Here is a 26,798-nt window from a genome sequence, read left to right as displayed (position 1 = left end):
CCATTAACACAAATTCAAAAGAATACACAAAAAGCTCCCCTAAGAAACTTTTGAAAATGCATTTCTTGTTCCCAAACACCCTGACAAGGTTCACAAGCCTGATATTCCAGGTCCCAGAGAACATTTTTCTGTGGCCTGCCCTTTAAGTATTTCTCTAGTTATTTCTGTACCCTTCTGAAAGCCTGGACATCAGAACATAGGATTATTTTGCAGAAGATAAATAATTTTCTATGTCCCTTTTTTATGCCTCTAAATAGCAGACCAGCTCTTTTCAGTACACCTTGTAATGGGAATTTATGTTAAAATTATTATTTTTGGTGGCTCCCATCATGCTTCTTTAAGTCTCCTTTCAAAACCAGAGGTGTTTGTTGCACAGTCCTATTCTGGCATTCCTATCTGATAGTATCTCCTGTAACATCTGTATCCTGTATCCTATCTGGTAGTATCCTGTAACATCTCCTTTAACAGCGATGGTTGGCAGCCAGAATAGAAAGTGAACTGGATGGTAAACGGTTTATGGCAGAAGCAGGTTACCAAATTGCTTTGATCATGTTCCCTAACCTCACCACAAGCAGCTGGTATATTAGTACAGGTTACTTATTCATTTATATAGGATGATTAATGTCTTGCAATATCCGTATTAGAAAATGAGAGGGAAAACTGAAAAATCAAGAGAAAGAAACTGAGAAATGAAAGCCTTCCTCAGTCCACCTGTAGCAGAACTGCTTCCAGCCACTTTTTAAGACTTTTACATTGATTATTTTTTCCTCAATAATTGCTTGTTTTAGCCAAAAGCTTAACTCTCAGAAGGAGTATATTATTTTTAAAAGGCAAAGATTTGACATTTAGTTAGATGTCAAATCATGTGTCTGTCATGTGCTGTATGGATATTGCTACAGTCCTTTATTCTTTATGTCTTCAGATTGTTCCTCTGTGGCCCCAGTACACAGGCATATAAACCTCCACATTTGGAAAATTCAACAGTCAGTTGATACTTTCTTCCCTGGTTGGTGACCCACACAAAATAAGTATTTTCAGAGTGAGTATTAAAACAATGGGAAAAGCCATCAGTTGCAGCCCTGCCAAGGAAATTCTGTTGGTTGAAATTCTTCATCACAGATGTGAGCCAGGTAACTCTGTGTTTGAGCACCATGGAAATATTTGGAAATAAATTTTCAAGCAAGGCACCTATGATTAAATAGGGCTGAGCACTGTGTACAGCCTGATCATTCTTCCAAAAGCTCTCCCACTCCACCCTCCATTTACTTCTGCTGTCCCCTGTGTAGCAGAATGAGGCCAGTTCTAGTGCACAGGGACTTTCCTTGGCAAAGGAAGATGGGAAGGGATTTGATACTTTGTTTTGGATTACTTGAAGAACTGCAAATTACATTTTTAGCTCTTTTTGGGTAAGGTGCCCAGACTCTTTGAGGCATAGGCTACTAAAAATGCTGGCTGAGTTTTGAAAAGCTCTGAGCAACCTGGGATGATTCTTTGAGTATCATACTTGAGACATCTTTAAAGGGGCTCATTTTCCAGTAAAAGCTGAGGACATTTGAAAACCTTTCCCTTTCAGGATACCTCAATTTGACTGTGCAGAGTCATCTGCTATTCAAAGTAGACAAGAGGAGAGAGTATCCTCTTCCTTGAGCAGAGGAAAGTAACATTCTAGACATAGAATGTTCAGTCATTTCTTTTTCTTTTCCAATTTCATATTTAAAAGAAGTCATCACATTTATCTTAAGTTCTTTAGAGGGTGTGCTTAAATTGCAGTCTGTAAATGCGGTTAGACAGAGAGCACACTGCAGATTAGGCTGGGTTTTTCCATTGATTTGTAATTTGTAAGTGACAACTTGATCAATTCTGTCTCAGCGTGGAGGGCTGGGAACAGCTTTTCTTGTTTTCCACTGTTTGCTGCCAACCCCTGACATGTGATATTCAACTCATCTTCTTGCAAATATCAAAGAAGAATGGGCAGGAAAAACAACCATGTCAAACCAAGCAGCCTTCAGTATGGTTTTTGGTACTGCAGCCATGTCAGTGCGAGCGTGTCAATGTCGCTTAAGTATAGACTGGTTCTCTATCAAAGTTCTTGTGGTTTCTAACATTTGCCAGCCTTTACTCCATCAGAAGGATTTCAGTTTTGTGTTCTACCCTAAAGTGGGCAAAAGAGTCAGAAATCATTTCTCCTCCCCCGCAAAGACTAGAGTAGGATTAACAACCAGAAATTTAAGTCAGACACACCCATGAAGAGGAATGAGGCACAAGGTTAGGAAGCCATCCAAAGAACGGTTGCCTACCTCCTTACTAAACTAAATTGAGCTAAAGTCCCTTTTTGCTCAAGAAGACAACTGAAAAGCTGGGGAATAAAAATTATAAGCAAATTGAAACCAGCCATGCCTAACCAATACCCTACCTTAAATGTGTGCAGATCAGTTTCATAAAATATTTCCCCATTCTCTTTTTCCTTCTCTTAATACTTTGACTGTTTCCTTCAGCTGCCCTTTAAACTGCAAAACAAAATACTTTTACTGACATGGTTTGTAATTTTGAAGCCCAAATCTTAAGCAGCAGGTGCTTAGTTTTAACGGAATTTTTCCATCCCCAAATGTCTGGGATCATCAGTTGCACCTCCCTCCTACACAGCCCCTCACCTTTTATCCTTTGCCATTTGTTTTTGTGGATTTTCATTTTATATATTTCTTCTGCTTTCAGCAATCTGCTTTTTCACTGCAAACCCTTCAACCACTCTTCTTATTTTACCTCATACGATTGGCAAGTGCTGTCTCCTAAAAATCCATATAAAATATGAAAGGCCTTGCTGCCTCTGGTCTTGCTATCTCTAACTTTATTTTCAGCAATGCTCTGTCTCTTTTACATTGCACTGGCAGTTTGAAAGGGCCTTAGACTGGTTGTAAATATTTGCACCACAGGAACAATTACATTTTAATTGCTAGAGGTCCTATGGCTTCTCTGCACACACACACACACACACACACACACACAAAAGACCCACAAACAAAAAAAAAAAAAAAAAAAAAAAAAAAACCCAGCAAACCAAGAAACAAAAAGAACAAAAAAAAATCAATCTGAACCAAAATAACAGTTGGATTTAGTTCATGCAATTATTTTGAGCAAGTCTGTGTGTGGGCACATTTGTTCCATACTAACAGGTTTTGTTTCCATTTAATTTTAGCTTTTTGGTTGATTTTCCTGTAGTCAATTTTCTCTTATAATTTCCTTTTTTTTTTTTTTTTTGAGGTAATGTAAATTATTTTTACAGGCCTCATATTAAAGAAAATTCAAGGAAAAAGCATCCATACTCAGGTTGCAATAGCATATATAAAAGCATGGATTAAAAGTAGCTGTGTTGAAAAAATGGGATTCACATACTAACACTGGAACTAGAGATGCTGAAGTGACTGAATGCCTGCTCTGCCATGGTGCTGATAGATTGCTCCTGAACACAGTACAATTTGACAAAGTATAATCATCAGTCTAATCATCAGACTAAAATTCCAGTAATAAGGAACTGATTCCTTGTATCCAGAAAGACCTTTCCAAAGTTTATGTTTTAGTTAGTCCTACAATTCTATTTGTATTTGAATATAAAAGAACAGTTTCTTTTTTTCATTTGCCCTTCTATGGCTTATCAGATACACTTACATATCAGTATAGAGCTCTTGCCCAAAAAGAAATTACATGCTGTAGAAATGACCAGAACCTTATTTGCTAATAATTTTGACATTAATTTGACTGAAAACTCTGCCTTTTAAGATATGAATTTTCATTGCTCAGCAGTAAATCACAAGGTTATTATAATTATAGGTTTCTCATAACTAAATTTTAACTGAGCTTTCCATTCTTAACAAGGCAGCCCAGTTTCAGAAAGCCGTACCAGCCACTTCCTAATCCACAAAGCTCAGAGGTTTTCTGCACTGAGCATGCAAAAATGTTTAATACTAACACAAATACCTCTCACAGATTATTCTGATTCTCAGGCTGATTTCTAAGCCAGCTGTTCTCAGACTGATTCAATGTGCAGATTTCATTTTAAACCAGAGAAATTCCCTAGTTACCTGCCATATAACTAGATCTTACAGGTGTAGGGCATGTTTGTAATGCTTGTTAATCTACTTGCAGGGAAAAAAATCATAAAATCAAATAATTTGTGTTGCTTTCTTGGATTCTGATGTTTTCTTCCCAACTTTCAGATACTATATCAACAGAAGAATGCCAGGAATTACATCATGCTTTATATATGTACCTGTTACATATTATATTCATTAATTTCAAAGCCAGATGCTATTTTTGTTTAAAGTAATGCTTGATGGTACACTTTTTAAACATATATACTACATATGTATTACATTCCAGTAAGAGAAACTGCTTGCTGTGAGATACAAAGATTTAAATTTACCTTGATTATAGATCTGTTACATTACAGCTTTGTTCTTTTCCATATAAGTAGTGCAACTAGCTTCCTGCTCCTCCCAGGTCTTACTCTCTGTAGAGCAGTTTTGATAAAGAAACAAGACCAAATACAAATTAAAATGATGAAAATATATGAAACTCATCAGAAGAAACTAATCATCATCTAATAGTAAGGTCAACCATAGTACAGACTGTTGAGCTGGGAATTCAAACAACTGGATTTTAACCAATCAACTCTGTGATCACAGGCAAATCATGTTCCATTGCCGTATCTTTGTATTTCCTGTACACTTATGTTAGACTTGTCTATTTAGATTATGAAATGTTAGAAACTCCAGTCACTGCTTACTATTTGTTTACACAGTGACTGAGAGAATGGGCTCCACTTTGTATTGGAATGAAATACAAATAACAATTTTCTGATATTCTGTCTCCCAGAGATGCTTCAGAGGAGTATGAACCACTGTCCCAAGTTATATCTGATAAATTGTGTATTACTCTGTGGTGGGAAAGATTTCTTTCTAATCCAAAATACATCTGTCTTGCTGTGCTGCAAGTGATAGTTTCTGGGCAGAGAGCATACTAATTGCAGGATTAAACTCTTAGCTAACTCTTGGGTGGAAACAGTTTCCCATAACGTGGTAGAAAACACATGTTGGCCTCTGTCTGCAAACTCTTGAAGATCACAGCCCTGATCTTGACTGTGATATTTAGGTACTCTATTGAACTATGTCTGTGCAATATAAAGCAATTAAAATTAAATAATAACTAGCTATCAAAAAGTATTATTGAGATTTTAGTGGCTCCAGTACTGCTTAGCCAGGCTTAGTTACTCTTTGAAGGCAGAGACAATTCTGCACTTCCTTCAACTAAGTAGCACACAAACCTAGACCTGAAAAATTAACTGTAATTTCTGCTAAGCATCTTAGGATCATTTAAACTTTACAAAGACACAGGGATTTGAAGCTTTTTAAATCTAAAGTGCATCTTTGCTTATAATATTTTCATATAATATTTCTCATTTCTGCGGATGTACGCACTATATTCTATTCTTAAAGGTGAATGACTGACACTGCTGATATGACACAGACCCCACTGGCAAGCTTCTAGAAACAGCTGGCCCCCAACATCTTTTCTTCCCATGGGTATGTAGAGCAGGCAGATACCAGACTGCAAAACACAAATGTGGAGGAAATATTTCAGAAATTATTCTGTGTACATCTCATCTTAGGGCTATCCAATCAAAAGACATCTTGCTAACAAAGTACTAAAATTCCCATATAGTTAAAATGTACTGAAGGTGTTGGAGGTAAACATATTTTCAAGAAAAGCTAGATTGTTTGATGAATCTACTTGTTGTTTCAATCTAATTTTTATGGTAGTGGCTGCAGTGCCAACACAAGCAGTACCACTCAAGCAAGAGTTCTCTATTTTGTAATACTGAAGCAAAGCCCTGTGCCAGAAAACATTCGTAAACATAAGAGCAAAGTTAGCTGGATGCAGGGGGTGAATGCAGTAGGATGACGTGTACAGTGGGTTGTGGCAAGAAATGTTCTTTATGCTCAGAAGATCACAAAAACAGATTTGTGTTTGGGAAAACACAACTCTTCTGGAGAATAGGATTAAGGATTCTAGAGGAGAAGGTAATGACTGCCATCCTTAGCTTCTAATTCCAGCACCTTCTAACTCCTCTCAGCCCTTTTCCTAAGGTGGCCTAACCAATCAATTGTTATCACAGAGAGGTCTGCCTTTCCATCTAAGCCATCTCCGTATTTTCCTGCTTGGCACTACTCTTTGGCCTCATTTGCCAGTCATAACCACGTGTGGACAAACTTTCTCCCTTTCACAGAGACCATAAAATCTGACATAAAAGCAGAAATACATTCATAGTGGCTCAGTACACAAGACCAGTCTCTGAAAATGGTTAAAAGTAGATGCTCTTGAAAGCATGTGAGAATACAGGAGGAGCATCCAATATTTCCTCATGATAGTTTTTCAGCCTCTAGCAATTCATCATCTAGCTCCTGTATCCCACCCTCTTCTCATGCATACTGCCCCATTCTTCCCAAATCCCTCTCCCTAGTCTCCTATTAACCAACACCTACTTAAACATTCCAAGGTTAATCAGCACAAGGAAGTTAATACACCATGAGATAATCTATCCCATATAGATCAATTACTCATCAACTTTTAATGCTCTTTTTAGTTCGCAAAGCCCACAACTCCCCACAGCATTTTCCACTAAGCCTAAACCTTTTTCTCATTTGCTTCTTTTCCTACTCCTTCTCCAAAACCTTCTACTGACCTTAAATGTAGAATATTCTAAATGTTTGATATTCCTCACTATTTACATTTTTCCAGTTTCTTCATTAATTAATGTACTCCCTCACCTATTTCCTCCATAAAGCTGACCAGTTGCATATTGTGCAGTGAAAGCAACGCTTGAGACAGAAACATCAGCAAGTGTCTCTGACTAAATTTACCATATTTGTTGAATTCTTCTTCTGGATTTCTTAAATCTCTGCAGCTGGGATTATCCTTAATGATAAACCAAGTAACCCCATTTTGCAGCATGCACTGCACCAACATGTTTTAAGCAGGTGTAGGAAAATTCAGCAAAGAACAAATGACACCCAAAACTGCTAAGAGAACCTCAATTCATGATGAAAGATGTAATGCCAATTAATACACAGAGAGAACTTTTTGTAATTTCTATCTGGGTCATCCAGTCTTCTTTAGAGGCTGACCACAAACCAAACAAAACCAGAATCAGATCAAGAAATCAAATACAGTGAGCTTGTTTCATTTTACATTATTTAGAACTTTCAGGGAAACTACATCGTTTATGTACATGCAACAGCAATCTTAGGGTACCACAGACCTCTACATCGGATATGAGAAAGCCTTTCCTGTCAGAGAAATCCAAATGCTGTTTTCTTAAGTGACTCAAAAGGAAGGACATGGGCAGTGCATCTTTATTCACTCTCCTAGGTCAATCAACAGGAGTAGACTCTTGTGCAAAAATTCTATATACTCAGCTTCATGAGTGTGGCACTGCAACAGGCTAATCCAGGAGAGCAAATGGCTCCTCTCTATCTTTATTCTCAACCAACTTTCACTCATAACATGTCTAGAGAGAAATAAGACCACAGTTTTCACAAATGACTGCGTAGGAGCTCAGGATGCTTATACTATTAGATCTAAGCTGCTTGTGGTAGCCCTAAATGAAAGAAAGTGCACTCTCTGAAGTTCAGTCCTTAATATAGCTTCTGCTGGGTAATTAAAATCAAGAAACCAAATCACTTATCAACTTTGAAAAATTTGTCCCAGTTAGTATTTTTGTGCTCTAGCTGTACTCTTTTATAAAGACTTATGAATCCTTCTAAAAATATTATACAATATCAGTCCAAATTCTATTAAAATAACTGTTCTGCTTGGTTTAGAGACACAGATGTGTGTGTTCTACACACGTGGAGAACACATGTAATTTATATGGCGCACTTCCCATGACACGTGGAAACTGCTATTGAAATCTATGGCAAACAACAGCATGCAAATAATCCTTACATCTGTATACAAGTAAACCCACAAGTTTCACAGAAGTTGCTCACATTGGATGTTCTTAGATTGAGAAAGACATAAAGTGATTTTGTTTTCATTATTTTTTTATGAAAGCAGTGATGATTTCCTTAATCCCACTCATACTAACTTATATTTTACATCAAGAACAGTTTTTAATGGGGTTCAGATCCAAGTTTTTAAATTAATTAAGTTTTTTAATTAAGCTTTGTCTCTCCACATTTAAAGACCCTAAATAGTGATGCTTTGAAATAAGAGATTTAGAACCAGATTCAAGAAATATTTAGTCATTTAAGCATAGTGTAAAATCAATTTAAAGGATTGTAAAAAATAACTTAGGAACCAACATATTTTGGTAAATCTGGGCTTTCAGATTTTCTGAGCATAGAAATAAGGTCCCTTTCCCAGAGGCCACAAACTGATAATGTCAGGAAAGTAAGTCACTGGTGATTAAAATCCTTTATTTGTATTCTGCATAAAAATGTTAATGAAGGAATACAAATAATGTGCTATTTTCATTACAAACTAGTACCAAGTTGAAAATACCCTTTCAGGGAGAAACTGCAGTTAAAGGAAAGTTCTTAAGAAAGGAAGAAAAAAAGAAGGGGGAAAGAGAAAGCAACCGTGAATGTGGGAAATGCTATCATGATTTAGGAGATAATGCTATCATGATTTATGTTGATTCACATCTGAATCCTCATCCAGATACATCAAAATCAATGGTAATAATAGTAACACGGAACCATGGAATATGTAGAAAAAATCCTTGACTGCACTACAGCACTGTAGTATAGGAATGGGAATACATTGAAATCAACATCTTTCCTTGATTTGAAAATTTTAAATTAAGTGGTAGAAACAGTGAAGGTCTGAGGTTTGTTAACAGACTGATCTACAAGGTGTGGCATTTCCCTTAAGTGCAAATCAAATATTGCCAGTGATACAGGAATAAGTTCTTCAGAACTGTTAAAAAAAGAAGGAAAAAAGGATGAAAAACTCTACAGAGTTGTAATATATTCTGCATAAGAATGAATACACATAAAAACCCCACTATTTATCATGTGATGAATTCAGTATAAGGTCTGGATCTTACACTCCAGTATAACCATGAGTAATTTACACTAATTAATGGCATAAAGAGTTTGAAGAAGAAATAAATTCCATAACAGAACATCTAGATTTCCATTTCAGCTGGTTACATGCAGATACACATCCTACTTATATACACAGATGTACTGGTATTGTATAGATGCATGCACACTTTCACTTACAATGAGATGACTACAAGATGGATATTGAGACATATATATGCACGCACAGCAAACATACAGTCACTTCCATTTCTAAGACACTGAGATTCTTAGGTCTTTACTGTCCACATGGAGGATATTATTAACAACAAGAGGTGTATGGTTTCAGGTTGCTTCCTTCTCAAAAAAGTCTGATCCTTACCAAAGAAATTTTTTGACATCCCTAGTACAAAGCTGATGGGGAGCCACCATTGGATAGAGACACAAAATTCTAGCACTTGCACTCACTTGCTGTACAGCTTTCCATAAAGTAGCTACTCTGTAGGTTGTGACCCAGCAAACCATTTCAGCACATGCTCAAATAACCCAGCCTCCTCAGCTGCAATGAGCGATGATGCTATTTGCTGGCTCAACTCTTGGGTTATTGTGAAGGTCTCAGTAACACTAGTATGGAGAGAGGAAGTTTTTAGAGCAGCTAGAGCATTGTAACCAATATGACCAATAAACTTTCCTTAGAATAACAATAAACTTTTTCTATGATCCACACCAATCTGCCTAACTGCAACAGGCTTGAGAATTTTACACTTAGTGAACACCTTCCCTTCATGGTGTGTGTTCCCACTCAGCCCTAATCTCCATACTGTCCAGAGTCTGGCTAGGCATGCCACTGTCTCATTTGCACTGGTATATCCTGTTTTCTTTCGAAAACAAACTAGAGCAGGTGAGAGCAAGGGGCAATGAGAGTGCAGACCACAAAGAGTGGGGATGTTTAGCCAGCTGCACTTGTGAGCTCTGAGTGTCCCTGCATTGTAGACTCTTAGAGATCAGACAAAAAGAGCAGGAGAAGAGGCAGTGATAGATCAGAGCCTAGAACATGTCATTTCTCCTCTGCAGGAAGGAAAGAATGGCTCAATGATGAGTAGGTATTCAAGGACAAGAAATTAATTTATTGTGACCTTGGGGAAATTTCTCTTTGTCCTGTGAAATGGGGATAACAGCTCTTAAGTGGTTCCCAATATGAGGCTTTTGATTTTATCCATTTCTTTGATAAAATGATAATAGAGCCATTAAAGTATCTAAGGTAAAACAGAGCTGTATTTTCCAATTAAGTTTATGCAAAAAAAAAAATATTAAGATTGGTACAAATGAAAAGCCAAACTTTTTAAAAATTTTACATGAGTTAATTACTACTTGTGACAAAAATGAAATAGACTGCTCTGATTACTAAGGGCATACTATAATACCAGAATGGACCCTTCCTTGCTTATTTCAAAGACAAAAGCAAGGTCACTTTGAACATTTATGCCCAGGAATTAGCCATCTTCTGGGGAGAACCAGTTCTAAGAAAAAACAGAATTTTATTACCAATACCAACTGAAAGTGCCAAATTATTTAGAGACAAGTGAAACTGCTATCTTTTTGATGCAGGCACCTAGTCAGGAACATGCCTACTACCTGCCTACTAGATCAGAACAGAGTCCTTGAAGTGACCTTATGCAAGTAGCTTGCAACTGCTTTCAGATGGATATGATTTCATAACTTTGAGAAAAGGCTTATAGCAATTCAGATCTCACTGGCCGTATTTCTGTTATACATGAAAATGGTCTAATCATCATGTTTCAATTAATACCTCTTACAGCACAATTTACTGTCCTTGTCTCAGTTTCCTCTCAACATACAGTGACAGATTCTGAAAAGGATCAAATATCATAAAGTCTTCCAAAGGACTCCTTGTACAAAGGATGAGATACTGAAAGCAAAGAAAATGAACATTCATTTTAGCAATGTGCCTTTAAAGCATTAATAACAAAGGCCAAAACAGCAACAGGAAACTTTTCCAAACTGGTTATGTTTAGCTGTTCCAATTCTGTGTACTGCCCCAAGGAATTTGAACACCCACTGAAACCAAGGATCTTCCTTTACACAAGGAGACATAAAACATAATCCCATCGACTTCAATGCAAGTAACTTCCAAGAGACTAGCTAAAGCGATTTATTTGCAACAGGTTTGCTGCAATATTAACTTTTCACTAAACTACACAATGTTTGTCTTTTGCAAAACAGATCCACTTCATTTTCTATCAGAGGGCCACCAATCCTTTGTGCCAGGATTTCATAAAATTAATAAATCTACTTCCATAATCCTTGGTGCTTTTACTGACAAATGTAATAAACTACAGGATGCAAAACTCTGCAAGCCTACTGGGATTCACTTTCTTTTTTTTTCCTTGACAAGCTTTACAGAGTAGCACATGAGACATGCTCATGTGCTGTAAACTTAATCCTTAGCAATTTCCTCTTTTCCCAAATAACCAAAGTATTTTATGAATAGTGAAGGATTTCCTTTATCAGACAATACTTGTTGTTTGTTTTGGGTTTTTTTTCCCTATGTGAGTTCTTCTGAAAGAAATTCACTTTGAAACAATTGGAAAGTCTCAGGTAGACTTTCAAAAGACACACTACTAAGGAAACAGGTAAAACTTGACTGAAAAGGAGGTGTCCTACACTTTAAAGAGAACTGAGAAGAACTGATAGAACTGAGAACTGAGGCCAAACCTGATGGGACCTACAACCAAGGGATTCTTCCTAACCCTCTCACAGCAGGTATTTCAGTGCCAATTTTTATGCTTTTATCTCTTTAAAAGGTTTTCCTTTCTTTGTTGTTGCAAGTCACACATAGATTGATTTTCCAGCGTTGATGAGCCAGTGAGGTCACAAAGGCTCCTAATATTTTCTTGGGTGATGTTGACCACTCTATCTGCAACAGAAGGTGTTGCCCTACTCATAGAACAACCACGCTTATATGACTGTCTTCTGCAGCTAGGCCTGCACCTCTGACCCCATACTTTGCCTTCTTTATTTTAGTTGGAAAGTGTATTAGTGCACACACATGGGCCTGCAGTGATGCGCTGTCAAGAAATCTTGTGGACAAAATGCCAACACAATGGAAATCAAAGTATACTATAGCATTGATCCATCTGCTAAAAACTCTGATTTTTTGCTACAGAAAGAGCAGTCTGAAATAAAGCTCTTCAGGAAAAAGCACACTGGTTTGTATCACCTTCCTACTACCCTACATAATTGCTCTAGTCACAGCTTTACCTTATCCTTCTGCTGCTGAGAGACACTCTTGATTTGCCTGGGAAGTGGGGAATAGGGCATTGTAAGAACAACTAGTCCATTATTTCTTGTTTATTCTGAAAGGTCCAATAAAGCGATAAACACAAATCTTGGCTGGAATAACTGTAACAAAGAACAGCTGAGTACATTTTTTGACAGTTGGTTACCTTCAGGAAGTCTTAAGATCGTCTAAAACTCCTTCTTCATCAAGACGAAAGACTGCTCAAAATTTCCTTAAACTGACAAGCAACACTTAAGAAATAAATCAAATTGAAACAATATTCATTTTGCTACACATCCAGCTCCAAATTAAATATTACAGGAGCACTGAAAATCTGAAGAAAATGCCCCATGAGGCATAGAAAACAATTAGTGGGCAAAAAACGAGATGTATTCAGTGCACCCCTCACCCTAGAAGTCCAAGCCAATTACAGCAGAAATAGTCAGTGATTCAGCACAAAGGTTCCTTGGCAGACTAGTGAGGAAAAGGCACAACTCCAGCTGGGTCACTTAGAGAAAAAAAAAATGCAATAGTGCATCATAAGGGCAGGATTTGCGTTTGCAGCCCTTAAAAGGGGGGACATTTAATTCAATTAATATAATTTATAAGAGGACCTTCCTCATTTATATTTGCTCTCAAAACATAAACCTAAGAGTCTTTTGCAGTCACAGGGTCAAAAAACCCTGCAACCATCAAGGGTCTCTCCCATAACTTAACTCAAGGAATGACACATTTCTAGAGGGGCAGACTCTGATACTTCAGAGGGAACAACAGAGTGCAACCCAAAATTTAACCATCAGGGATTCTGTCATCCTTTTCCCTGAAAAAAAGGGGAGGGCCAAAAAGAGGAGCCTCAGGTAGTTGCTCTGAAGACATGTTGAAAGAGTCTTGATTTTAACTGATGACAGAAATAAACAGAAAAAGAAGATTAGGGGTTGTTTGGGGTTATTTTTTCTTTTTATTTTTTTCTCTGACAAGGGAGCCTGAATTTTGGTCATTGTCAGAGACGAGACAACATGAGATGCAGACCTGCTGTCTGCCATAGACTGAGAACTCTAGTTCTTGAGTATGCATGAAACATTTGTAAAAATAATCTTAGAAGAGCTATAGATTAGAAAAATTATAATGGAGAAGATAAAATTGCAGAAGGAATCACAAAATGTGGACAGAGTGCACAGCTATAGAGGTAAACAAACAAAAAAAAAAGAGTTAACTGTTTAGGACCCAAAATACTAGAGAGAGCAGGAGGAGGAGAGGAGAGTTTGATGTTAAAAGTGATGAAAAGGTGACTGAGATGCTTACCATTGAGATTCAGAAAAAATGCTGGAGCAAGAAGATGGGAGATATGAAGCAGAGTCATCAACTGCAGCTGAGGAGGTTCTTATGATCAAAGAATTTTTCAAAATGTTCTCAGCCAACTGTGGTTGACTCAATGAATAATGCAGTTAGGAACAGGAATGAAATAACTGAGCTAAGGGACAGCGTGGTAGAGGCCAACAAAAGACAGCAAAAAGAAAAAAGCTAATTTGAATGGATTGTGTCTGAAAAAAGTCAACTGCATCGGCTTAAGCTTTACAAAGAAAGAAAAGGAAAGGAACTTCAAGATACATTCTCAGCTCCTGCAGTTGTCCAAGAAGTGCTTTTAGCAATGAATTTATCTTGAAGATAAAGCTGTAGACAGAAAATATATTTGTCTTTTAGGAATATTTTAAAAGCATATGTGTGTATGATCTTATTTCCTAAAAATAAAAAGATAACGTTAAAATAAAAGCTTTTACTGTTTTAAAAAATACCTCAAACAAACTCCATGTCTTCTTACCCTTCTAATAATAGAACCACAAAATACCACAATACAAATACTGTTCTTGTAAAACTCTTGTCCTTACAATAATACCAATGGTTCCAGAAGTGTGAGGTTCATTAATTTTACAGTCCAGCTGGAAGAGTATGTGCATGTGTTACAGTTCCACAGCACTCATATAAAACATTTAGAACATAACCATTTTAAGGTAATACTGTCAATATTTAAATAATGCTAGATTTCTTTTTTTTTTTCAATACTATTGTGTCAGAAAACACTTGGCAATTTTGTAACTTAAGGAGAACAAGGGTATTATTTCCTACTGCTCCAACATGAACTGCCTGCAGAAAGCAGTTTTCACAAAAGTTTTCAGATGAAGCTGTGGAATCTCCATCTCGAGGTTTTCAAGACTTGACAGACAAAGCCCCGGGCAACTTGGTTTGAATTCAGCACTGAATTCAGCCTGCTCTGTCCAGCAGGATTCTAGAATGCACACCATCCATTATGAACAATTTCAGTATTTATCTCCTGGCAGATTGTCTTGGTAATAGACCCCTAGTCAAGCATGGTGTTCATGACTCACTTGAGCAAATAAGATTAAAAAACATGCAGAAGTAAACCTGGTATTTTAACAACTTCATTTGATGAGGGAGTGAGAGTGATAAACTCAGTGTCTAACACAGGGAACTGGGGTAAAATCTCACAAAGAAATAGCAGGAGCATCACAAGTAGTCTTCACCAATTTTGTCTTCTGTATTGCTCTGTACTGAACATGTGTATTGCATAAAAGATTTAAAATATGGTGTTATATCACTTTTAATGAGATTCAGTTCTACCTGTGTCCTGGTTCTGACCAGGACATGGTTAATTTTTGCAGTAGCCAGAGGGAGAAGGGTTAGGACCTGGAGGTTATTCTGTACCACCTCAGGCCATTTCCAGGGCAGGGGAAAGGAACTCTGTTCCAGGGAGGAGGGGCTCCTTCCAGTTGAGAGAATGTGGCAGAGAGAGTTGTATGGTATTGTCTATAATTGAGAGTATTTTCCATGTGAATATTTTCTTTTCTTATATCCTCTGTCACTAGCATTGTTGCTGTTAATGTTTGTTTTCTTACCTCAGTCTTATCTCCAGTAAATTGTTTTAAATCTCAACCTGTGATCTTTACCTTTTGTGCCTCAGGTTGGAGGGAGAGACCATGGTTGTAGTGGGAGTACTAAATTGGAGATTACCATTCCTAAACCACAACAACCTACAATGTATGAGATTAACTGACTAAGTTTCAAATTTATTTTTTCAACCAAATGCTGCAGGAATATGAAATATGGCTTAAGGTTTTCCAAGATGTCATGCAAGGCTGTTATTTGAATCTCAAAAGCCTTACAAGGCCTGCAGTCCTTTCCCTTTTGCATGGGGGAAATCCAAGTGGGTGAAGCATCTTGTTTGCAGTAAACTGTGATACTAAAGACCTCATGGATGTCCCTGTGTCATCCTTCATTGTATGGCTGAGGCCTGTTCCAACAGACTTGGTTTCAATCAGGCCAGTCAGCAGTGCCTAAAAATCAATACACTTTTTAGAAGCACCTCAACCATGGCATGCAAAAATCACTTCTTAAAAACTCACATGTTTTAAATGTATGAAATACTTGCAAACCTGAGAAAACAGAAACATTTTTTAAATGATAATTTTTCAGATTTTCTCTCTTCCAATGGATATACATTGTCCCTGGAATATGCCACAACATTAAAATTTCAATTGGAAGAACAATTCTCAGCTACCTCTTTCATAAAAACCTGTCAATCATTTGTAATGTTTTTTGACTGATAAATAATAGAGCTGCTTCACTGAGCAATTTAAGTAATATTATTTACAGCTGGAGAAAAATGAGAACAGCCTAGTGAGGCCAAAAAATATGATACATTCATGCAAAATAAATTAGATTTGTAATTTTTTTTGCCATTAGTTTGAGAAGATAAAGGATAACCTTTTCAAGTTTTACTTTGCTTGGCATTGCATTTATATTTTCAAATGAAAGATCTTGAACACAGAACTGCATGAGTGTTAATAGGTTTCAGCGCTATTGTTGATATGCTGAGACTAAATCCAGATGGAACTACTGAAGTATTGCTGTATTTGGAATGTCTATGCAGAGTCTTTCAAAACAGCATTCAGTGGCACTTAATTTTTTTTTTAATTATGTGGTGTCAAACTATACACCACTGTGCAAAAACTTGTTAAGCAGACCCTTGAGAAAGCATCTTTGCAGTTTTGGGGTGCTTTTGTCTGGTTCAGGTTTGGTTTGGTTTGTTTGTTGGGTTTTTTTTCTACAGGGATTGGTGGGAAGAAGGTAAATCTGCAACTCTGGCATTTTCCTCTACAGTCTCACTGCTGTCCTCCTGTGTGCACCAGACACCTTTGCAGTCTCGATGGCTGCAATAATGACAGTACCCAGACATGGAGAGCAGCTGGCAGCTAGGAGTAGGCAAAAGACTATTCCTCATGTTGGCCTTGCTCTTCTCAGCTCTTCTCAGAGAGCACAAGGCAAAGAGACATTTCAACTACCTGTTTGTACAATTATAATTGGTTTTCAGATTCTGTGTTTTGACCTGAGACTTCCATTGGAGTAAATCTGGGCTGCTCCATAGCATGTCTCAGCAAAACTTCCCCACAGGCAGTGGAGCCCCTCTAATGAACAAACAGGGCTACTCTCCAGCAGCAGTCAATTCCTATGCTGCAATGCTTCCAGAACCACCCCCAAGGGAGTCAGGAAGAAGAAAAGTTAAATAAAAGTTAAATAAGGGAAGCATAGTGGATCCATGGAGGTGTTCTGAACCTCCTGCCATTTTCCATCACTTTGGCATTAAAAAATGGAACATTTGAAGGCTTCTTCAGGGCACATACTTATTTTGAGTTATTGCTATTGTTTTTAAACTAGACAAAGGCTCAGCTGAACCAAGCGCACAGACAATTGGAAGAAAACTACCCTTAATCCAAAGAGTTTACAGACTGAGTTTAAACTACTGAATTGGGCAGCAGTAGAATCTCAAAAATATGGCAAGAGATATCAAAACACCTGTATTAAAATGACAGGTGAAATAAATAGACAGAAAATGCTTAGCTTTTCTGCACAATCCAAGGTCTATGTTTAACTCCGAGCAGACAGAACCAGCTCTTTTGCACCTCACACTGTTCCTTAAGAGATAGTTTTATGGGAGAAGAATATATTGTCAAATCACCCATGAGGTAATCTCTTCTGTACTTTTACCTTCACTACCAGAAGCAACTCAGGAGTTTCTCAAAAAACTAGTCTTAGGTGAGTAACTAAAATATTCATAATTAGAGCTGCAACCATTTACTGTATGCTGACTTGTACTATTTCAATGCTTTTTCGTGATCTTTATCAATTTTTGCTCCTGTATTACACTTAACATGACTCCATAGGAAAGAAGCCACTTTTTTCTATTTTTTTTTAATGTGTGCTGGGAGAACAGCACACATGGGGAGCTGTTCTCCAAACATATATGTTATAATACATAGATTAGGGACTTCACTACCACCACTAATTTGTCCTATACAGAATTCAGATTTCTAAGTTAACTTCCTCACTAATTTCATGTCAATAAATTAAACAGAAATGTTTCATCTTATTGTATTTAAGAACAGCCAGAAACTTTGAAGGGTTTAAGTAATGAGAGAAAAAAATTCAGAGAAGCTACTTATTGCATTGTACAAATAAGCTGACACATTACAAGAACCATCCATCTTGCATTAACAATAGATATTTGGATCCTCACTTCTGAGCCTTCTATCTTTTAGGAACTCATAGTAAAATAAAAGTATGAATCCATTAATCATCTGTATGCTGCAGGACATTAAAGTAATGCTTGCTCCATTATATCTTGAACTAAAAATTATGGTGTTTTTTCCAAGAGCAGGAGAAGCCAAGAGTACCAATTATGGTCCTCTCATTTAAACAAGATAGCATCTTTCTCTGATCAGACAACCCAAATGTATGCATGAAACCACTCTGTAACAGTTACAGTGAGTGTCAGTAATTCTGATTTCCAAGTTTGAAAAATGTATGTAACTTAGCTAACAATGCATATAGTAGATGCAACCTCAAATAATTGTTTGCCTCATAAAAATTTGGAATATGAGAAAAAATAATATTTCTCAGCTGTGGTGCTGGCTGTGGTTTTAGTTTGTTTTGCTTTTCCATTAGGAATCTGGTATTTGTGGCTGACATTTTTATTGCATTAATGGCAGGAAACAATATGAAAAGAATGCAGACAGAAGTGGAAAACATCAGCAGAAATATTTAGATCTATTGCAGGGACATTCTAATTATGATTGTGAGTAATAGACTTGTAGCAGAAAAGGCCAGGTTCAGTAATAGTACATGGAATGCACTTCACATTTTAAATTTGAGTTTCAAGTCTAAAAAGCTGAAGACTTGCAAAATGTTGGATAACTTTTGTTCTCCATTTTACTAGATATGGGTCCTTTCAGTTCTGCAAACTATGAAGTACGATAGCACAAGACAGCAAAAATTTAAAGCCTTAATCTAAGTGGTATCATCACAGCTTCCCAGAAAGTCTGGTTATTAAAAAATATCTGGGGTTTAGCCTTCAATTTAAGGTGCTGTTGCTTGTTTTAAGTTGTTTGTCTTTGAGAAGACTGTTTCTGGTATCTGCAGCTAAAGGCTGAGCATGATGAAAATTTGGGGTCAATGTGTCATGCTTAATTTGTCGTTATAAGAAGCACAGTATATTCTGTACTAATTGCACTTACTGCCATATTTATTTTCATTAAAAAGCAACAACAAAAACAACATCGCTATTTAGTTTTACTCGACAATGCAATGGATCTTGCATTTGCTGAGAAAATAAAAACACAAAAAAAACCGTTATCATGTAATTTATGTACAATTGGAGATGCATCTAGTTTAGTCTTGTTAAATGAGAACCAGATCTAACCACCAGTGAAGTTAACAGAAGACTTCCCCTTACACTTCAGCAGGCATTGGATTAAAGCATTGTTTTTTGGTGAGTCACAATTTTCTACAGCTGTCATTTTATCAGTGTTGCAGACCTTATTTGTGTGTTTCAATGCACACTTTCTTCTTATTTAGAGCTTTGGATGTTCTCTTGTGGGCTAGGAAGGATAGCTTTTTCAGAACTGATATATTTATTTTTTGAAGACAACTGAATGTGAAATGTATTGAACTAAATACAAGATAGTTCATCTGCAAAGGTTAGCAGCAGTACAGTGGCTGCAGTTGGGTCCTATAAACATGTAGATGTTATTAACTGTACCTATTGACCAGTCCCATAGGTTCAAATGGGACTACTCACTTCAGGAGTTACTGATGTGCATGGCTGTTTGCAGGATCAAAGCCCCACTATGAAGCAGAAAGAAAACATCCCCTTGGAGGGAGCTACCAAACAGAAAATACATGAGGAGTAAGAAACAAAGAGATATTTCAAGATGAGGTAGTGCACTGAGAATAGATGAGTCATGGAAAAGATGCTAAGTGATTCATTAATAACAGAAGCTTAGCCAATAAGGAATGTACAAGTATGAAACTAATGACTGTGCTTTTACAATACTACAAAACTATTTGCTTTTGTAAACTTAACATAGGAATAATTTTCTCCCATTCTGAAAATTTATTATGCAATTAGTTGTCACTTTAATAAACTATATGCACGGCTGTGATAACGGTGGCTCAAAATACTAAGGACTTTACAGTTTTTGTTTTAAAAAAGAAAAACACTAGGAACTTCAAGTCCTGCCAATTTTTCCTCCCTGCCAAGTCCTATTAGCATAAATGAACAGTTTATTTTAAGAAATGCCTGATAAATTACTCTACACAATTGGTAATGAGGGTACTGTCAGCAAAGGAGAATCATCTCCAAAATTTACTTGGCACAAATGAGTGGTTGACTAGCTCACAACCATGTTACATGGCCTGAGAGCCTGTTTTATTCCATAAATCCACCTGACCTCTTCAGGGTGAAAATTAGTGATTCTACAGAAAAGGTAGCTGGGCAAACCTGGTCTGTTTGCACTTTTTCTCCTTTTTAAGAAAAATTAACATGTTCAAACCATCTATAGGACTATTTTGATAGCTTCCTCTTTTTTGGCCTGCTGAAGCGCCAACCTAAAGGTACTGCCATAGGTTGTATGTTAAAATTGCATATCCTTTTAATCACAAATTACAAGAAACAAAAACATGAAGACAAGAATTATAGCATTTCTTAAGAAAAAAATAAGAGGTATGAATCTCCATCATGCTTCAATTAATCTCAACATCAGTGTGTTATCTAACAAATCAATTCTCTTCTTTATAGAATATAGTTTCAAAACTAGAGAGGAATCCCTTGGCATGGATTATTATGTCAATTAGCAACTGAAGCCAATAATCATTCATCATCTCTTCTAAAGAATCCCTGGTAAAAGTCCCTAAATACTTTATCATCATTGCTATGGAATTCATTACATTAAAGCAGGGAGAAAACCTTTCAAAGAAATAATTTGAGATAATAAGGTTTTTAAAAAAGCTCCAAGAAATCACTTGTGCTGTGCTCTCCCACCACTGCAAATTACTTCCAATTGTTATTCCTCTTTTTAAAAAGTTGGATTGTTACTGATTTGTCCAGTCTACTCTTCCAAGTCCAAAATCATAGTTTTCCCACACTCCCTTGCAGACTGCTTGACTAGTTCAAATATTTTTTATTCCAGTTTTCAGAATATTTTTAATATCATTTAATCTGCACATACTTTGTGCATCATCTGCCAAGTTCTTCACATCTAACAATATGTTATATATGCAGTTAAACATTCATGTCTAAATACAATGTCTAACACAATATGAATACACAGGCAGTCTATATAAAATACAGAGGAAAATGAAAGGCCCCACAAGTCTCGTGAAGTTTCATAGGAAAAGAATACACACCAACAGCCTCCCAGGAGGTCTGATGTGAGCCCCAATCTGCTTGTCAGTGCACAGCTGTGGTGCTGTTAGTGAGATGTTGAAATCTATCTGCCATTTGACAAGGAAGCAAAGGGTCTGGAGAGCTGAAGAAAACACCCTGAGTGCAGGAGAGTGCTTTACAGACTCACTTCAGAGACTGAACCCACACACAGTGGCAGACAGATCTAGAGGAAAAGTTCTCCATGACACATCCAAAGGTATCCATAGCTACTATTAAGTCCAGAGTAGGCCAACAGTCATGACACTTTGAGGCTTTTGTTCAACAAGGAGTTTCAGTCCTGAGATAACTGCGACAAAGCCACTCTCTAGCAAGGTTTGCACGGACACTTTCTCTTCTCTGGGAGAAGGATTTTAGCCATGGTAAAGTTTTCATTCTAAGAAACATATGCATGTTAAAATGTAGCCTGAAATTTCAGAAAGGTTTCTCTCTGCATAAGTGTAACTGTGTGAAACAGCAAGAAATGTACTCAGAGACTCTAAAATCTCTCAAGCTTTCTCACTTTTCCATATTAAGTTGATTCCAGGCAGCTGCCTAATGAAATGCTTCTTTTCCAGAGTGAGGCTCAGAACACAAAACTTTGCTTAACCTGTGTAAAGCCCATACCACACACTTTCTCAGAGCACTGAGGAGCAACAGAGCAAACCTGCCAGGTCAGACACCTTCCTGGAAGGCTGCATTTCCTCTCTCAAGCACAGGATTTGCCATCAGAAGAGAGGAATGTTTTTCACTTTTTGCATTTTATCCTGATGTTTCAAAGGGGATAAGCAGAAACAAATCTGAAGTGCCTTCAAAGATTTTTTTCCCTAGTGTTATGTAAGACTCTATAGATTGCTTACAGGTACACTGTAATGGAATGGTGGGAACGTTTACACCACACCAATGCTGCACTTGTCCTGCAGATACAGCTGATACAGCTGTACAGTCACCAGTTCTGAGCACAGAACACCTTTAAAATGGCCTGCAGAATAGTTCTGCTGAAACTCAATGAATCAAGAGTATAACTTAAAATTGCCATTGCCAAGCCCATATGTAAATTTATTTTACTTTTTCTTCAAGCAAACTATAACAATTTTTGAAAGAAATGAGATTTTGAGTTTCTGTTGGCATCAAGATTGTTGAAATTTCTTTTTTTTATACTTTCCTTTTTTATCACTTATTTACTTTGATTTGGATTTTGATTTTGTATGGGTACTATCTTCAGATTTTCCTCTACTATCAGTAGCCTTTAGTTTCTATTATTAAGTATCATCAGCCTTTAGTTTCTATTATTGCTGCAAGTGGATTTTTGATGGCTGAACCAGACCAATTCATCTACACAACAGTATCAGATCATCAACTTTTTTACTGATTTTTTTACTAGTTCATTGCACTGTTTATTGTTTCCTTTTTGCACAGTAGACTTGATTTATCTGTGCCAAGGTAAAAATTAGGAAGGGAGATGGTAGACTGAAGGGAAAGAGATGGAGGAATGTGAAAGCTGAACAATGCAAAGTGAGAAGTGTTCACCTGTACTGTTCTTGCTTACAAGCTCTTTATTGCCAGATTGTCTCTCCTGTTGCCGTTTGAGCATCCAGGCTAATGTGACCAATTTTGAGTTAATTTTGAAGTCTATTGCCAGGCATCCTAAGTTTCAGACAGTCTGGTACCATCTTTGTTTATATATTCTTCAACAAGTTGTACAGCAGCTGCAGCAGAAAGCTTGTCTATTGGTTTTATTCTTTTATTTTTCTTCACTTTCTTCTCTGTATTTTTACCAGGGCTGATATTTCATGAAGCTGTGCAATGTCCTGTGGTCAGTCAGAAGTCTGAGCACCTCAGATTTCTATTTCTTTGCTCCTATCTGGGTATACAGTCTTGGTTGGCATTTCATTCAGATCTATATTAGTAGGTCTGAAGCGTATTTCAGGCACACTGTACCACCCTCTAAGTCCTCTAGGATTGCTGTTAGGTCTCCTTCAAAAAAAAAAAAAATTTGCACGTACAGTATATTCGTCACAGACCAAAACAGAGTAACTTCCTGTCATAAGTGCCCCTTCAGACTGCCATGGTTGGTACACAAACTGATATACTACTGCCTGGTCTTCAGGAGGCTGTGTGAAGCCCACCACTGGAGATGCAGATTTTGTCTTATAAAATCATGTCTAGTATTCTGGAAGGCATGTCTTCTTGAGTGCATCTATCACATGAAGGGATTTTCTTGGGAAGTGCATATATTCATATTGTACTGCTAAAGTTTTACAAAGAAACAAACCCAAGCATAAACTCACAACGTTGTCCATGTTCCTTCGAGCAGATTTTGGGCAAGTGCTGAAAAGTGAAGTGAGGGAACTGCATTTCAGAAAATATGGCTCTGTGTTTCCTTTTTGCTTCCTGTCTTTAGTAAATGTTCTGGGCTGCTTGGTGTGCATTAGCACTGCGCCTAACCTCCTACAGAACAAAATAATTTTGCTTTAGTTACCCTATAGAGTCTTAGGAGCAGTAATTGTTTTAAACACCTTGGGTAATTCCAGAAAAAAAATCTCTATGTCTAATAGACATTGGACTGCTTTCATTTCAAGTGCTTTCCTAATTGTGCTGACTTTTCCAGGGTCTTGCTGACATCTCTGCAGATGTCAACTAACAGAGAAAACATAGTTTTACTCAAGTCCTACATGTCTACATTCAACTTCATATTTTGCTTATTACATAGTGACACTGACTGTCTCTTTTGTCAGATCATTAATTTTTAATAGCTCTGTCATCAGCTTCAAGCCACATGTTTGGGAATCCTTCCCAGCTTCAATTTACATTGCAACACCTTAGAAGTTGGGTGCAGGTCAAAAGCATTTACACCAGGCAATTATCTTCCAAAAGGTGTAGTCAGTGTTGTCACATGGCTCAAATCACAGAGTGGTAAAAGTCTTAACCTGACAGAGGTGTTAAATGGATGATAGCTTATAGAATCTAGTGTGTATTAGTGCTGACATACATACATACAATTATACGCTTTGGTGTATGGCTAAATGAAGATCCTCAGTTTACTCCAAATTTTTCTCAGCAACAATTAGTCATCTGAGTCATTGTCTAAAAGTTTCAATAGACATAATAATGTCAATTCTTGCAGAGTTATCAATTATTTGTTATTACTGTGCAATTATCAAAAACTGAATTTTAGTCATCTTCACTTTTGTGTGTCTGATTCCCTAAAGTATGATCGTACATTTTCTGAAAAGAAGAACACACACAGAGAACACTCTCTCCCCTACCATGCTCAGGAAATTAATACCTTGTGTATATAACATCTCTTGATTGTCAAACTTATTCTCCACAGGCTGCATTTGCTGTTTGGCTTCAAATGCCTGCTTCAAGAATTTTAATTCTCCAGATTAAAGTGGTCCAGCTCGGTAGGATTAGGCTGCTGATGCCTTCACCATCCAACTGCAGTCAACTTATTAAGACCTGATAGAACAGTTTTGAAAATAAACAGGCTGATATCATTCTCTGTATCCCTCTGTGCAACCAATTTATCTGGACTTATGCAAGACAACCAGAAGACAGCTTTCTTTTAACTGTAATCTCTATGTCGTCCCCACCTATTAACACTTTCTCTATTTCCCAAGCTACAACACACTGGACAGAAAGTCTTGCTATGCTCTCTGCTTTTTCTATGTTTTTCCTGGGTACTAGACAGGATTTGTACTGTTTTGTGTATTTTTTCACTCAGTACATACCCTGCAACCCAACACTTGCATTCTTGTACAGTCTGTCTCTGTCCTGTTTCTGAATTTCCTTTAGTTTATCCCTGTTCTGCACTGATGACACCGTTTTGATCCTCTTGCTAGACAGTTCAGCTGCCCTTGCCATTTGAAGAAATTTATCTGTTTCTTTCAGCATCCTCCCCTATATGCTGGAATCATTTGCCCCATATATGTTTCTGTCTCTCATTAAGTGATCTTTTATATCTCCAAAAGTACATGTGGATGCCAGATTATGTGACTGTGAGGCAAGCATATATTGCCCCTTATATTTCTTGGGTTCAGATAAATACACAGTTACATTCCTTCTAGGGTCACAGTATATCAAATACTTTTATTAGCTGCTACAATGTTTTAGGTATTATTTGTACCAACTATGTCTCATTCACTTCTCTTGTTCACCAGAAGTGATAGTAGAAATGTTTTATTATACTTTTCTCGTCGTTACACTCCCACCCAAAGCTTTATTCACTATATATTAGTACTGTTAAGCTTGAGTAAGGACTTTTTATATGGGAATTCAGCTTTATTAATGGACTTAAAGTCTCATGGCTGTTCATTGCCTCGTGACTGCTTCTTTTCTCTTTATAAAGCTCCTATTTTGTCTTCCAGTAATGCTTTATTCTTGCTGTTAGCATCACCTGACTGACTATTGTATCACACTGTTCTTTACTGCATAAGGTGGGCAGGGAGTGCCCCACATCTGAGAAGTCCAATGTATTCTATTACATTACTTGCAGAGATCATCCAATTGCCATTAACATCCCAGGCACAAGCACACAAACTAGCTCTTTGGTGACTTCTCCATATCCATTTTTCCTCTTAAAGTCCATACTTCTGTGGTAGCTCCATGTCTTGCTCAGCAAGGATGAACTTTTGAGAAGATCAGAAAATAAGAATCTAATGAGTTTCACTATACTGGTAAAGTAACAGATGACTTCTCTACACCACATGCTGCCTCACAATAACTGCTATCTCTATTTCATGGTGGCTCCCCATTCTCTCTTAAAAAGTAATCCAACAATTTATTTTAAACTAGTTGCTGATGAAAATGTTTCAATTCTTATACAAAGCACTGAAAGCTGAGTATAAGACAAACTGTAGAAGAATATCTCCCCTGGAACAATAAAACAGAAGTTTTGCCATTCAGGGTAATAGCAAACCTTGAACACTGCAGCCAGAACCAAGGGCTGAAGCCAATGCACAATGTGACTGACTGATGACAGCCCCTAGGACAAGCAGAATAAAAGGGGTGGGAGAGAATCCCCAAAAGATCGCTTTCTTTTTCAGCTATTTGTGCATTAGCTATTCTGCCTGCCCTGTAATTTCTATAACCTCCAAGCCTCCCCAGAATTATGAATACCTATTGTTGACTTAATTGGCAGAATAAAAAGAAACATCTGCCAAAACAGCCCAGTTTCTTAACTTCTGATGGTCTCGGACACACTATGACTGTGAGAGAGAATAATGCATTTTGTCTCTATGAACAAGCCTGGAAGAGATCCTTCCACAGTTCAGGGAGACATTCCCAGTGTAAAACAAAGAACCAATATACAACAGAAACTTCATAAAGGCTGTGTCTTGTTGTCAGGTGCCCATCTAATATGGCCTGTGGAATATATCTACAATATTACTGCTAGGCTGGAAGGGAAGGGTAGAATTAAGTTGATGAAATAAAAAAGGTCAGGCCTTTTCTTTCTTGCTAGAAGATAAGATTTGAGGGAGGTGAGTAGACACACAGGTGGACAGAAGGTCTAAGAAAGATGTAAATGAAGAGGTTTTTAAAATAGAATACAATAAATGGAATAGTTGAGTTGGAAGGGACGTATAGACATCATCTAGTCTAACTGCATCACCACTCTAGCTGTCCAGTGGAGGGCTGGATT

The 26,798-nt window shown here is 37.2% G+C and overlaps 1 protein-coding gene across 1 annotated transcript in view; it reads right to left on the bottom strand.

Annotated features, from left to right (window-relative positions):
• The window catches only part of SUGCT (succinyl-CoA:glutarate-CoA transferase), a 315,155-nt gene that overhangs the window by 10,811 nt on the left and 277,546 nt on the right, over positions 1-26,798 (bottom strand). The gene's annotated exons all lie outside the window — the stretch shown is intronic.

This window comes from Camarhynchus parvulus, chromosome 2, assembly GCF_901933205.1.
Source record: "Camarhynchus parvulus chromosome 2, STF_HiC, whole genome shotgun sequence".
Lineage (NCBI taxonomy): Eukaryota > Metazoa > Chordata > Aves > Passeriformes > Thraupidae > Camarhynchus > Camarhynchus parvulus.
Note: the sequence above shows the minus strand (reverse complement) of the source record. Positions and strands in the feature narration are given on the sequence as shown.